We start from the raw sequence: 14,911 nt of genomic DNA on the forward strand, positions 1-14,911 counted from the left end.
GTAGCTCTTTGGCTTGTGGATCCGATAACCATGAAAGAGTGTATAGGAGCTCAGGGACACAGCTGCAGGGCTACAGCTGCTGTAGAAGTTTATTTTGGTGCACACAGGACACTGTGCATTCTAGTGTGCGTCTGACTTCAATGATGCTAATTTTCTGAATGATTTTCAAAAATTTTAGTGAGACTAAGGGCGCAATCCTAACCCCTTATGTCAGTACTTTCCAGCACTGGCATAGCTGTGCCAATGGGACGTGTGCTACACCCTGCAGTTGGGTGTCACTCACAGTGGCCTCCTCAAAGTCAGGGCTTGTTTATTCCCTTACCTCAGAGCTGCATTGCCCTTATGTCAGTGCTGGAAAGCACTGACATAAGGGGTTAGGACTGCACCCTAAGGAGTGCATTTTCATATTACTTTTTCTAGCTGCCAATGCCACATGGTTGGGTAGTCCTGGGCTCCGCATCAAGAAGCCTGGTAAACCTGGGCTCCAAAAACTATTCTGGCTGTCAGCACCCTCCCCCTGCCTTATTTTGCCTTCTGTTCTGCCTGCTCCTACTGCCCCCCTCCCCCTTTGGGAAGGGGCCAAAAAGATTTTGTACCCCTGGATAAAAATTCCTCTCAGAGGCCCTGTATAGACTGCTCAGAGCTCCTTGGAGGAAGAGCAGAATATGCATGCAATGAATCTTCCCTCTCGCTTGCACTATGGGGGTCTTGTGTGGCATGTCAGAAAGCATCTGTGTCTGAGTTTGTCAGTTATCCTGGCTAGATCTGAAGCTTCAGTATCTTAGTACCCATTCCAATCCAACTTCCAGTGCTGATGCAACCACAATGCAGCTCCGAGGTAAGGGAACAAACATTCCCTTACCTTGAGGAGGCCTCTGTGACTATTCCCCCCCCCCCCACTGCAGAATGCAACTCAAACCCTATTTGGCACAGCTGCATGGGTGCTTGAGAGTTGGATAGGATTAGGCCCTTAGTTTCTTTCTCATGTTTCCAAGAACTGAAATCTGAGACTGGTTGTAAAGGGCTGGGGCTATTTTCTGCTTAGCTTGACATCTTTTGCCATGTGCTCCCCCACTCTTTGTCCATCAGGCTCAGTTATGGAGGCACTACTAAGCTCTGCCTCATTCTGCCAAGCTCCATTCCTTAGCACCTACGTTTTGCCCTCTCCATCTCCATTTGTCCACATCTCAGGAGGTCTGGTAGGTAAATCTTCGATAAGTTGCGGAATTAGTTTCGGGGAAATATATTTGCAAGATGATTTTGTGAGACTGTGGGCACTTAAAGGCAGGACTGATGGAGCCTGGGTTAAAGTGGGAAAGGCACACTGGGAAACCCAAGGTTTTTATGGACAAAAATGTCTTGAATCAATTCTCGGTCACCTCTAAAGCACAACATGCTCTCACTACCCTGGCCACTACCATTCTTTATGTCAGGAAGGTAGTCTGGCACACTGTGAATGCAAAGTTAATAGATCCTATTGCCTCCCCCCAGCCATGGTGTCCTAGGTTTGGGAGGCTAGATTGTGAAAGGAGAAGAAAATGAAATAACTTTTCCTGCTGTTATGTGGCCTGCCTCCTTTTGTCTGGCATTCCTCCTCTTTTAGATGGAGATACTTTCTCCCTATCCCTTCATCATACTGGGCTTGCAGTATGTATAAAGTGGTAATGGTTGGCAACCTTCAGTCTCGAAAGACTATGGTATAAGCCTACAGCACCTGGTATTCCCAGGCGGTCTCCCATCCAAGTACTAACCAGGCCTGACCCTGCTTAGCTTCCAAGATCAGACGAGATCAGGCATGTGCAGGGTAACAGTGGTAATACTTTGCAAATAAACTGTATATTGCCTTTCCTTAAAGGAGCTCAGGGTGGTATATCTACCTCTCCCCATTTAATATTGCACCAATACTGTGGGATAGGTTAGGCAGAAAAAGAGTGACGGATCCAAGGCCACCCTGGAAATTTCATGGTTGAATGGGGATCTGAACCCAGGTCTCCCTGGTGGAAGTCTGCTGTTAACATGCGAGCTCAGCGGCTTTCAGCCGCTGTGCTGCGGCACACCAGTGTGCTGTGAGGCTGCCTCAGGTGTGCCGTGGGGCCAAGGAGTCAGGCAGCAGCAGCTGCTGGTGCGGGAGAAGCGACTGCTCAGAGCCTTGCTCGGCAGCAGGAGAAAAAGGGGCAGCTGCGAAGGGGCTTGGACGCTCCTGCTGTTGCTGGTGCCTGCCCCGTGCGCAGATTGGGCAGCCAGCCAGGCAGCTAGAGAAGGCGGGCGGGAACGTGGAGGGAGGGAGAGCGAGCCTGATGGTGGAAGCAGGTAGGAGCCAGAAGCAGCTGGCTGGCAAGGATCCTGGAGAGACCCTTTTCCTTGCCTGCAATGCCCAAAAGTGACCCTCCCTGTGTTACCTCCCCTGGCAAGGCTTTGGCAGGAAGGGCACTGGGCCACAATCCTATCCACACTTACTTAGGAGTAAGCCCCATTGACTATAATGGGGCTTACTTCTGAGTAGACGTACAGAAGCTTGGTTGGTCGCACTCTTTCTTGAATAAATGAGCAGGCAAGTGATGCTTTTCTTCCCCCCACCCACCTCCTCCCCTCCTGCACACGCATCCCCCCATCATAATTGCAGTTAACCCCTCTGACTGCCCCTCCCCTCCCCTCCCTCTTCCCCACCTTCCAAAGTCCAGAGTCAGTTGCCTCCCATTCTCTCTCTCTCTCTCCCCCCACCCCAGTGAATCCTGCACTTGTTTCAGCCACATCTCCTCAGGGTCCCTCCAGTATGCTCAGTCTCATCTCTCTTTGCCAACACCTCCTGGCATATCAGAGCATATCAGTTGATAACAGTTTGAACAGACCTGCTTCAAAACCTTTCCAGAAAAACACATACACCTCCCTCTCCAAGTTTCTTGGGCATTTCTTTCACTGTTATGTAATGATCTAAGGCTGCAAGCCTAACCACACTTTCTTGAGAGTAAGCCCCACTGAACAAATTAGGACTTACTTCTGAGTAGACCTGGTTAGGATTGTGCCCTTAGTTATATTAATTCAATTAATTGTAACATAATAATGTAATTAAAAACTAGCAGTGTGCCTTGACAACTTTAGTGCCTTGTCAGTGTGAGTTGAAAAAGGTTGAAAATGGCTGCTGTAAGTGTTAGACCAGACTGGAGGTCAGGAAGAGCTATTGCTGGAAGTGTTCACTTAATAGCAGCCATTTGAAACATTGGTGCGTACACAATAATGGTTGCTATAGTGCCAGCAGTGATGCAGTAAATATAAGTGGGGTGCATAGAGGTTATATGAACCAGAGGCACAGTCAGGGAATTAGAGGACAGGTCCTCTCGTGGATTGAGAACTGGTTGAAGGCCAGGAAACAGAGAGTGGGTGTCAATGGGCAGTTTTCACAATGGAGAGAGGTGAAAAGCGGTGTGCCCCAAGGATCTGTCCTGGGACCGGTGCTTTTCAACCTCTTCATAAATGACCTGGAGACAGGGGTGAGCAGTGAGGTTGCAAAGTTTGCGGACGACACCAAACTTTTCCAAGTGGTGAAGACCAGAAGTGATTGTGAGGAGCTCCAGAAGGATCTCTCCAGACTGGCAGAATGGGCAGGAAAATGGCAGATGCGCTTCAATGTCAGTAAGTGTAAAGTCATGCACATTGGGGCAAAAAATCAAAACTTTAGATATAGGCTGATGGGTTCTGAGCTGTTTGTGACAGATCAGGAGAGAGATCTTGGGGTGGTGGTGGACAGGTCGATGAAAGTGTCGACCCAATGTGCGGCGGCAGTGAAGAAGGCCAATTCTATGCTTGGGATCATTAGGAAGGGTATTGAGAACAAAACGGCTAATATTATAATGCCATTGTACAAATCTATGGTAAGGCCACACCTGGAGTATTGTGTCCAGTTCTGGTCACCGCATCTCAAAAAAGACTTAGTGGAAATGGAAAAGGTGCAAAAGAGAGCGACTAGGATGATTACGGGGCTGGGGCACCTTCCTTATGAGGAAAGGCTACAGCGCTTGGGCCTCTTCAGCCTAGAAAAGAGATGCCTGAGTGGGGACATGATTGAGACATACAAAATTATGCAGGGGATGGACAGAGTGGATAGAGAGATGCTCTTTACACTCTCACATAATACCAGAACCAGGGGACATCCACTAAAATTGAGTGTTGGGTGGGTTAGGACAGACAAAAGGAAATATTTATTTACTCAGCGTGTGGTTGGTCTGTGGAACTCCTTGCCGCAGAATGTGGTGCTGGCGTCTAGCCTAGACGCCTTTAAAAGGGGATTGGACGAGTTTCTGGAGGAAAAATCCATTATGGGGTACAAGCCATGATGTGTATGCGCAACCTCCTGATTTTAGAAATGGGTTATGTCAGAATGCCAGATGCAAGGGAGGGCACCAGGATGAGGTCTCTTGTTATCTGGTGTGCTCCCTGGGGCATTTGGTGGGCCGCTGTGAGATACAGGAAGCTGGACTAGATGGGCCTATGGCCTGATCCAGTGGGGCTGTTCTTATGTTCTTATGAGGCCAGGGACATGGGGAATTGATGTACTTCCCCACCTGAACTTAGGTATCTCCTACCCATTCCCAGCCATTATTGAAATCAGTTCACACTGGGAAAGAGCCCTCTGTGTTCAGCTTCTCTGTGTGGATTGCAGTGCTTTCAAGCGTGGCTGAATCGGACTTGGTCAAACGAGAATGGAAATTGGGAAAATAAGGCTTCCAAATCTGATATCTCTGAAGCTATGAAGGAAGCAGGTACACTGGCATCTGACTTAGATTTATTGATGGAATCTAATGTTAATGGAGCCACCCAAGAAACTTCCCAAAGTGTCAAACAATATGCAACATCTGCAGTATGAAATTGCAGAGATATCTTCCACTAAATGTTGTGCTAGTCTGCAAAAAGAAATGGAGAATACAGTACAGAGTCTGTTTCCCAGGGTTATAGACCAATATTGGAATAGATAATGTGTATGAACATTGTATATAACACTCATAGATAAATGGTTTAATACAACAGGTTTTTTTTTTCTTTTTCTAGGTGTTAAAATAAGACCTAATTACCCTGTTATGATGTTTGGGCTGCTGAAATTGGCAACCAGAAGTGTGTATGGTTCAGGAAGGGCTATGGCCATCAGTGCTGGCAAGCAAGGGTCTTGGGACCTTTTGGGCTAAACCCTACTCTTGCGTGCATAACACACCAACGTCATCCAAGAGCGACCCAAGTCAGGGAGAAGATTGAGCTTAGCAGAGGATGCCTCTCCTTCTGTGCCCTCCATGATCACTCCACTCTATTTCCCTGACAAGGCTGGGGAAATGGAAGGGAGTATTCTCGGGGGTGGGGGTTGCCTCTCTCTTGGTGCTCCAGCAGTGCTGAGGGGAAGGCACCCTCCAAGTTCATGCCTTTCCCTGCCTTGGATGAGTTGGAGAAAGTGTGAGGGAGAACTTCCTTCCTCCACACTCTGGCAGCAGTGAGAAGGGGACATCCTAGCAGCATCCTCTGCATGCATGAATGTGACATCACAGTGGCCTCTGATTAAGTCTGCTTAAGGAAGAGGAGGGCAGGACAAGGCAGTAATAATGTGAGTTTTTCATTGGGGTTGCTTCAACAGCCAGCTGGTTTGGCGCTTGGGGGACTGTGGGCTTTAACCAGTGCCCAACCTGACTGATGTGTCACACCTGATGGCCATGACTGTTGGCTAGAAGAATTGCCTTGCTAAAGATTATTACCTACCCCTGGAAGACTCTCAAGCAGACAAGAGAGTGATGGACTTTCTTTGCCGCTTGTTTCCAGTTTCTGATAATGAAGTAGCAGTGCATTCACTCAGAATGTAGAGATTCCATTTAACTATCATGATTAATATAGACCTATTTATCTTTAAAAATCCAAGTGAGTGGTCAGCATCATATCATGAATCAGGAATTTCCGCTAGCTAATTATCTACTAAAGTTTAAAGAAGTATCTCTTATCTATCTTGAAAGACCTGTTTTTGGAATATTATATATAAGGGAGAGAATTTTCTTGTGTTAAAATATTTTATAAGTTTCTATTTAAATGAGGAAAAAAAGTACAAGAAATTACTGATATTAAAAAAATCATATGTAAAGACTTGCCATTCTGGGGATATACTTTTGTATGTTAATTTATAAACTGTTGCACTTCCCCACAAATCCCTGTGCAATGTGGCTTTCATTTCAGCTTCATGTTAGTGTCCAAGATTTTTCTTAGCCATTCAGTTATAGAACCGCCACTTTCTTTCAATATCTGTCCTGTGCAATTTTTGGTGCTACTAACACATTAGCCAATGGACTTTGTAAGGTGCAAAGCAGAGGAGCCAGCCACACAAACACAGCACATTGTTCAACGTACTTAACCAGGGGTGCCATTCATGCTGCTGGCTGCCATTTCTTCCAAGTCATGCGGTATTATGAAGCCTCAGACTGAGAATAGGAACAGAAAGCAATACTTCCTGACCACACTATAGCATGTTTGGGAAAGGAAGGAGAAAACATTGAAGAAATGGTGCCCAGCAGGACCATACGAATAGGTCATATCAAACCACAGTGATTCTCCAAAGACTGTTCAGATCTACGAGTAGTAGTTCCTTTGAATACCAAATTGGGGGTATTGAACACTTGTCAGTTTAGGACACTCGAAAATAAAGGAACAGTCTTTACATACTCAGGGGCTTTCCTAGGTTTGTAGTGATATATTGGTTTATAAATTCTAAGGACAATACATTTTTAAATTTCTTAACATGGCCTAATATGGTCGGATAAGCTTCCAGGACTCTACAGCTGCTTTGAATGCCCATAAGGGAGATAAAGCAGAGTATAAATGTGTAAGTAAAATAAAGAATGTTAAAAATTGCAGAGGTGCATCATGTGAACAGTTCAATTAATCAAGTGTGTGTGTGTGTGTGTGTGTGTGTGTGTGTGTGTGTGTGTGTGTGTGTGTGAGGGGGTGCATAGCTTTCACATGGCACTGAAACCAAGTGTATCAGAACTTGGCAAGCACCTCAGAACCGGAGGAATGATGAGATTTTCTTCATGATGATAAACTTCCACCCTGAACTATATGGAGAGCTTTCAGGCAAAAAAGGAAAAATGACACCTTTGCCCCTTCCCACTCTCTAGAAACACACTCCCCCCACACAAACACACAATTATTTAGTAATTCTGGAGCAAGGATTAGGGTTTGAATGAAATGAATTGTGTCCACAAGGTTAAAAAAAACTCTCATCCCCACCGCCTTGCTTATACATCAATCAAATGCCAGCCCCAAAGGTCTTTGGTATTATATAGCACAATGAGGAAAATTAGGAGGGTGGGAAAGGACAAAAGGTGACATTTTCCTCTCCCCAATGTGACTCATGAAGAGCACCCCTGCTTGAATTAATCACAAATAATAGTGAATTAATCACTATTGGGTTAACATAATTTTTTTTAATGTTAACCCAATAGCATTGGCATTATATGTCAGAAATGTATACAGGTGGAGCCTCTTTATCCACAGATCCAGCATCAGCGGATTTGCCTCACCACGGATGCCAAAGCCTCGGATCACTTCCCTGTAGACCTCCCAGGCCAGACCAGAACCTTGTTTCAGTTGTGTCTGGGAGGTTTGCTGAGCCTCAGAGAAGCATCGCACGCAGGCACCCAACTTCCAATTTTTGAAGTCATTACAAAACGCTCTGGGTGGCATTCTGAGCCTTGGAGAGGCTGCACGCCACATTGTGTGGCCTCTCCAAGGCTTAGAAACTCACCCAGCTCTGGACGAATGTTTCATGATGCAACTGGAGCAAGGCGGGCTCAGAAAACAGCAGTTTTTGTTATCCATGGTTTTCGGTATCTGCGGGGTGTGTGTGTGTCTGGGAAAGGAACCCCTGGGGATAAAGAGTCTTCACCTGTACATCGATAATGTATACACATGCTCAGAAATCTCACAAAATTATCAAGGTAGCCCCATGGAGAGCATCCGGGTAAAAGTAACAGATTTCTGGTCTGATCCACCAGGGGGTGGTTCTTATTATATCTAGCTTCTAAACTTTCAGCTTCCCTTTCTTATTTCTGTTTCTAATTAAGGCCTGTTTTAAATATGAGCTACAGTATGTTCAAAAGAGCTTCCAATGTGTGCTTTCAAAGCGACCCAAATAGTATTGGAATTCCAATTAGAGGTGCACTTAAGATCAAAATATTACTGAACATCCCAGTTAATTCTGTTTACCATCAATCTATTGTTGAAGGAGTAAACTACTGAATCTCCAGTTCTTTGTTGTTTTACCATTTCATCTTCTAAGCCATTCCACATGGTTACTTTATCAGTATTTTTTTCTCTCCAACATCAGATTCCAAAATAAGTACCAAAATACCCAAAAAGGCCACAAGTAGACCTATACCACTGAATAAAACATGAAGTCCTTTTCACTAGGGTTGAAAAACCTATCAAACATTTGCAAATCCCAGTCTTCCACCAATTTTCATAAAGATTTTCCATGAAAGATACTTGCTAGTGTTGATACCATGTGCTTGTCCCGTCCCCCCCTTACACAAGGGCTAATGAAAGACAGTGTTATCAGTGGTGTCACTGAAGGGGGTGTGGGTCACACTGGATGACGCACACGGGCAGGTGACACCACTACTGGCTAAAATTTTTAAAATCTTGTTTTTTTTCAAATAATACTATCATGTTTAACAGCAACTATTACCTTGCACATGCCCAATCTCATTTGATCTCGGAAGCTAAGCAGGGTCAGGCCTGGTTAGTACTTGGATGGGAGACCGCCTGGGAATACTGGGTTCTGTAGGCTTATACCATAGTCTTTCGAGACTGAAGGTTGCCAACCATTTTTTTATCATGTTATATATCACTCGATGTGTAATTTCATGCAGAATGTAATGAAACAAGCCACGTTGAAATATCTCTATTCTATCAAATGTTATAGCCAAAAAAACTAGTGGAGTGGGGCATTGGTACATCACCATACCTACCACCCAGGGTGTTGTCCCACCCACTGCATGGGAGGAAGTCCATCATGGGGGTGATGCACTGGCCTCCCACATTGGGTGACAAACCCTAATGATGCCAGTGAGTGTCATGAAATCTGGTGAAGGTCAATATTCAACTATCCTACACGAATGGTGTGAACATCAGCATTCACTCACGTACATTCGCTCAAGTAACATTGTTAGCACTGAGCATCTGAAATCTGATGGCTGTCAAACTAATCTGTGAATGCTCTACAGTTCCAGACATAACTGTTTGTTTGTTTTTTTAAAAAAGAAGAATTTTGACAGTAACTCTCCCAGGTTATGCACCATCGCTATGATGTGGCCATTGCAGGTGCTTCAGGATTTCTGTTCTCCATCCACTTTGTATCTTTTTGGTTGGTGCAAGAAAGACCATCGCTCTTCAAAGCCGCACAATGTATCCATGCTTGCATTATTGTGCTCTCAACAGAGGGATGCATCCCACTCTAGCTCTCTGATTGTATAATATCAGAGTTTCCAAGCACATTTGTCACACTCATGCTTTACATTTTTAGGTGTATCCTTAAAGAACGTGCACTTAACAATATGTTTGCAAAGATCCTGAAGCGAAGCTGTGGGCTAAATTGAAGCCCGTATAGTACTGACCTACAATGAAACAGAGAGTGTAGATAAGCTGTAAATTTTTCAAAATCCAGTTTTCTGTCAAAGAGAGTATACGCTTTTGAATGCCCTGGAATATAACTAGCATATTGAGAATAAACTGGTCCCAAAATCCTATGAAACTACAGACCACTAAACAGCGCTCTTTCTCTCTCTGTTTATTGTCTTGTTTGTTTGAAATGATGGTATCTTTGTTTTGTGCTTACTAAACTGGCCATTGAAGAAATAAAATTGCATGGTTTTACTGTGGACAGTTGTACTGGGAGGAAATTTCTTTTTTCCCCTATAAACTTTCTCCAATCTTCAACAGCTCTTTTTGTCAGTTACTCCAGCAGGATGGTTGGATGATTATGTTGCAGTTTCTAAGAAGAGGTGTTAAGGGTTTATTTAGTGCCTGCAGATTGATGGCTAATGGACTCCATTGGGCTGTTTAAATGAAAGTTTCCCACAATCTGATACTAAAGTGGAGTCCTTGAGTGAAGCTTTTATCGCTCTTTCAACAGTCTCATCAAGGAGTTCCTTTTTTCCACTCTGGGAACTTTATTTCATGTTGTGTATTTCTAATCTGAGGGTTACATCAATCAGCAATCCCGTAGAAATTTGTGGGTTGTAACAAAAAAGGAGAATTTTAAGCATGCTGTGATGGGGTTTCCTGGTCTGGCAAACACATCTATCATAGGTTTCCATGGAAAATACGCGAGCTGGGATTTAAACTACAATTTGTTATGGTTAACATTACCATTTGATTTCTATGACTGGGCGTCAGTTTTATTTTTTTTACTAACAGGGTTCCTTGGGGGAGATGCTTGACTCCTGTGGGTGACGTCAAAAGGCTGCTTCTTTTATGCTGTCAAGGGAGATGAAAGAAAATTCATCCCCAGCATAGAACATCTCTGTACTTTGGGGTTTTTTGTGTTGTTTTTTTTTTTTTGGGGGGGGGGGAGGAATTTATTACATCAATATTGCCTATTCTGGTTTGTTTCTTGTGTTGTCTTATTCAATTTTTAATTAAGTAAGAGATCTATGTGTTGATCTTAATATGAGCCTGTATATTGACAATAGTTTTCAAGAATTTTCACCTCAAACTGTGGAATCATAGAGCCATTATTGCCTGGGCATATACACTTATTTCCTTTGTCCCATGGTCTGTGGTTTAATTAGTTTTGCAGGATTTAAAGCATTAACAAAATCTGTGAAATAAGATACAATGCCAGGAGTCTTGGCTTCATTTCTAGTAGCTGATCATAGGTGCTTACTTCACTTAAACCATCAGATCTAGGAGAAGGAACTGTTTTTCTACTCTCTGCTCCACTTCGGCACTACCATTGCAAATGGCCTGAAGGCTGTTACAGCTCACTGTTCAGCAGAGGTCAAGTGACACAAGGAACATATAGGGTCCTACCTGGTTCTGTAATGTTGCTAACTCTGCCCTCAGTGAGGTGGTGTCAAAGTATGCAACTTACTTCCTGGCCTGCCTCTGCACTGCAAGTCCTGTTACCCATCTGCTCCGCTTCTTCTAACCCCAAAACAGTAAAATAAAATAAAATAAAATTAAAAAAAAAAAAAAAAACTAGTCAAAATTTTTTGTTGTCATCCGATTCAGAGGAGATCAGAAAGTGTTGCTGACCCCATTGCTTATTCATGTCTTTTGGCTGTAGAAACTGGCTTCCTTTTAACCATGTCAGCCGGAGAGGCCACGCGACTCAAAATAAACCAGATGGGACTTTGAACACTTGTGCTAACAGGACATCACTGCTGTCTGTCTTCTGACTTTCTCCCTGCTTCTAGAGTGTTATCTATTCTTTTTCATTTTTGAGGCAGCCACGACAGCTCTGTCATTTCACTAACGCCTCAAAATTTTTCTTTCTGTTGTCAGTCAGCACACATCAGTCACCGAACTCCGATGGCTGTGATTGATGGCAAAAAATGAGAAATAGGAAAAGGGTGCTGAACGCTTTGTCAAAAATAATAATTTTCTGTTTTTATTATTGCATGTAGAACTTTCCTTGGGAAATGACCTGTACATTTACTTGTATCTCAGGTGTGTTACTTTGTGAAATTGTATTGATTTAAAGAAAACCAGCATCATAGATAAGCAGCCTCTTAGGTGTTCATTGAGACATCTGAACAATATAGGCATATCCCATCCAAAGTTCAGCACTCTGAAGTCCCACTGATTTCAGTGGAAAGGATTTAAGCATGTATCTGGTTAGGGACGAGAGCATGAACAAAAGTAAAAATTGAATGACTGTCAATGCTTAGCCTTATTTAGCTTGCAAATTTATTTATTACTTTAAGTGTAAATAACTATATGGGAATGCATGTGAAACTTAAATAAACAGAAATAAAAGAAAAATAAACATAAGAACGTTGACAAGCGTTGTGGAAGGTTGGATGAAAGTCAACGAAAAAGAAAAACACATGGACGAAATTTGAAATGGGGTTATAATTGAAAATGGTTGAAAGAGCAAAGCAATAAAAGTCAAGGTACTGCTGTATTGCCCGTTCCACATGTTACATTGCAACAGATGTGGTTTTGCTACTGATTGTGCATTCAATAGGGAGTTGAAGTCAACTCTGACTCTCTGATGAATGTATTTGTATGACAGTATCTTTGTTGCATCCATATACAGTGGGCCCACTGTGTCTGCGGATTTGGGATGTAAGGATTTCACTGTCTGTGGGTCCTGAACCCATGGCTTTGGCCTGACATGGATTCTCTAGAGGTGACTGGAGCTGTGCTCCAGTTGCCTCCAGAGGGTGTTCTGAGCACGACCTCCACTGGCCTCAGAAGGCCTTCTAAGGACTTCAAGATGCCTTAGGAGATCACTTTTAGTTTATGGCCTTTTAAGGCCTTTAAACGTCACCTCCAGTTTTTATAATAAAAGTCGCCTCTGGAGGATTAGAGGGCCTGAGACCTGAGGGTTTCATCATCCGCAGGTGGATGATGATGGTTGGATCATCCATCCAAACAAGGAATTAAAGTGCTTAACTTTGACTGAGTTGTTCTGTGTTACATATGTAATACTCAATGACTACAGCTCATTTTGCTGATAGTTTGTCATTGTGAAAGTCCTAATACATGATGTTTGGCATGAGTCTATCCCCCTTGTTTGTACTTAGATGATGATGATGATGATGATGATGATGATGAATTTATATCCCGCCTTTTTGCCCCATGGGCACACAAGGCGGCTTACAACAATAAAAATACAAAAATAGCAATTAAAAACAATAATTAAAACTAGTGCACATAATTAAAAAATCTAAAACAAGCCCCTGATAAATAGCAGGATTTCTCCCTGATAAATAGCAGGATTTAAAGTACAACATGAGGGTGGCAGTCCCTGAGGTAAAGTGGTCCTATCTTGCTCACAGGTTTATAAACAGGATTATATGCTGTAATTCCACTGAGGCACAGAGAAAATGTAGAATCAAAATGGTTGCACTGGATGCAGGAAGCAGCTTCTTGAGAAAATTCTCAGGAATATTTCATCTTATTCTTTTTGTTGGTTTGTTTTAAGGAGACTTCTAGTCCTTATGGCTGCTGAGCTAAACTTGAAAGTGTGTCAGACATGTCTGGTGAAATCTCAGCAACCTAATTTAGGGGTGGGCAGAACAAGATTTACATGTGGGCTCTGTAGCTGCACACCCATAGGTAGCAAAAGCTAAGACACACTGCCACCTGAGTAAAGAAGTCTTGGCCTATTAAATGAATGCGTTTATGTGTGTTAATTAAATCGACATTAATTTGCATATGGAGAAAATGATGTTTGGAGGAAAAAACTATTCATTGTTTTTAGATGATGCAACCTATCACAGTAGGCATCTTTTTAGAGGAGCCATTCCCTTTATTAAGTTGGTGCTTGCTACTGGCAGTTTTAATTAGTGATTGTGTAAAATATGATGTAAACGTTTATCAAACTTTTTTATCATATTGCACTTTCATACTTGTATTGAAAATAATTAAACATTTTTTTTAAGTGCTGATGGATGAGGGAGGCAACCTTTTAGTTGGTTTAATGAATCTATTTTGTTAATCAGTTAAACATTGTGATCTTAGCAGAAACAGTGTAGAAGAAACGGTGAGAATATCCACAGCAGACACAAGGTGCAGAATTTGGATTCAAGGTAGATGTACCACTTAACTGTGGTTAAGACATACGATGGTTTGCAAATACATGGTTTCACATCCTGATTAGTCGCCAGTTCTTAACAGTGGTTTAGATATTCAGATGCAATGCCTAATCATGGTTAAGAGAAATAAGCATTGATTAAGCATTATGCCTGCACAAAGCTACATAAAGAGAATTCTAAGCTGAAATTTTTGACAAAATGCACACTCAGAATTAAACTAGTTCAAATATACTCAGTAATCATATGCAATCGTAGGAACAATTCAATAAAACTAGTTTAATAGTAAATTCAATATTGTAGCAGTCAGGCAATAGGATTTTTTTTTCTCTCCCAGTGGTTGGGAAGAGAGGGAATCATGGGAAATATTCTGTTCTCCCTGGGAGCCGAGGCAATGTATTTACTTCAGTTTTTATTAAATGAGTTATAAATTTTCCCAGCAATTTACTCATAGCTCAAGAGTTTAATTTGCATGTGTTGCTTTTTACAATATGCTTTTGGTAATGTTGCAGATGCTTCTTCCTTAGCTTCAGTAAACAACAGGCAGTTAGCCAGGTTTTGACTGAACATTTGCCAACTCATGGAAATATTAGTTAACTCTTCAGTGCCCTGTTAACTCTTCCCTTGCACTGCCCACAATAATTTGAAGAAGGAAGAGGCAACAAGAGACCTGAAATAGTGCAAAAGAAAGCCTTCTCTGGAAAAGTGTCCTCGGTTTGACCACATAGCATTTTATATTTCACTGAAAAGAAACATTAAAATGTGCAAGCTTATATGTATTTTATGATTCGTTGCAAACCCAGGATTTTGTGCTGAACATTCAAATCTCTGAGAAACGTGTCTAGAGCGCATAGAGTTGCAAAACATGTGAGGAAATGCCTGATGAAACCTGAGAAGCTGCCAAGAAGGGAGAGGCTAAGTGAGAATAAAATGCATTTCTCTCCTGCTTGGGGGTGTCCCAGAGGTGGAATTATTGGGTTGTTGTGTGAATGAGAAAGTATCTTTGGCCTAATCCAGCAGAACTTTTCTCATAGTCATATGTTATGCAAGTTTTCAGCGCATATTGTAGTTTCAGATCAGTGTAGGACCAAAGCACCCTGGATAATTCTTCACCCCTCCCTAAA

At 42.7% G+C, this 14,911-nt stretch overlaps 1 protein-coding gene and 2 pseudogenes across 1 annotated transcript in view; 2 read left to right on the top strand and 1 right to left on the bottom strand.

Annotated features, from left to right (window-relative positions):
• Positions 1–14,911, top strand: part of LRMDA (leucine rich melanocyte differentiation associated) — a 923,478-nt gene that overhangs the window by 425,253 nt on the left and 483,314 nt on the right. The gene's annotated exons all lie outside the window — the stretch shown is intronic.
• LOC136646423 (5S ribosomal RNA) lies at positions 1,703–1,819 on the bottom strand (annotated as a pseudogene).
• On the top strand, positions 8,693–8,812 carry LOC136646451 (5S ribosomal RNA; annotated as a pseudogene).

This window comes from Tiliqua scincoides, chromosome 3, assembly GCF_035046505.1.
Source record: "Tiliqua scincoides isolate rTilSci1 chromosome 3, rTilSci1.hap2, whole genome shotgun sequence".
Classification (NCBI taxonomy): Eukaryota; Metazoa; Chordata; class Lepidosauria; order Squamata; family Scincidae; genus Tiliqua; species Tiliqua scincoides.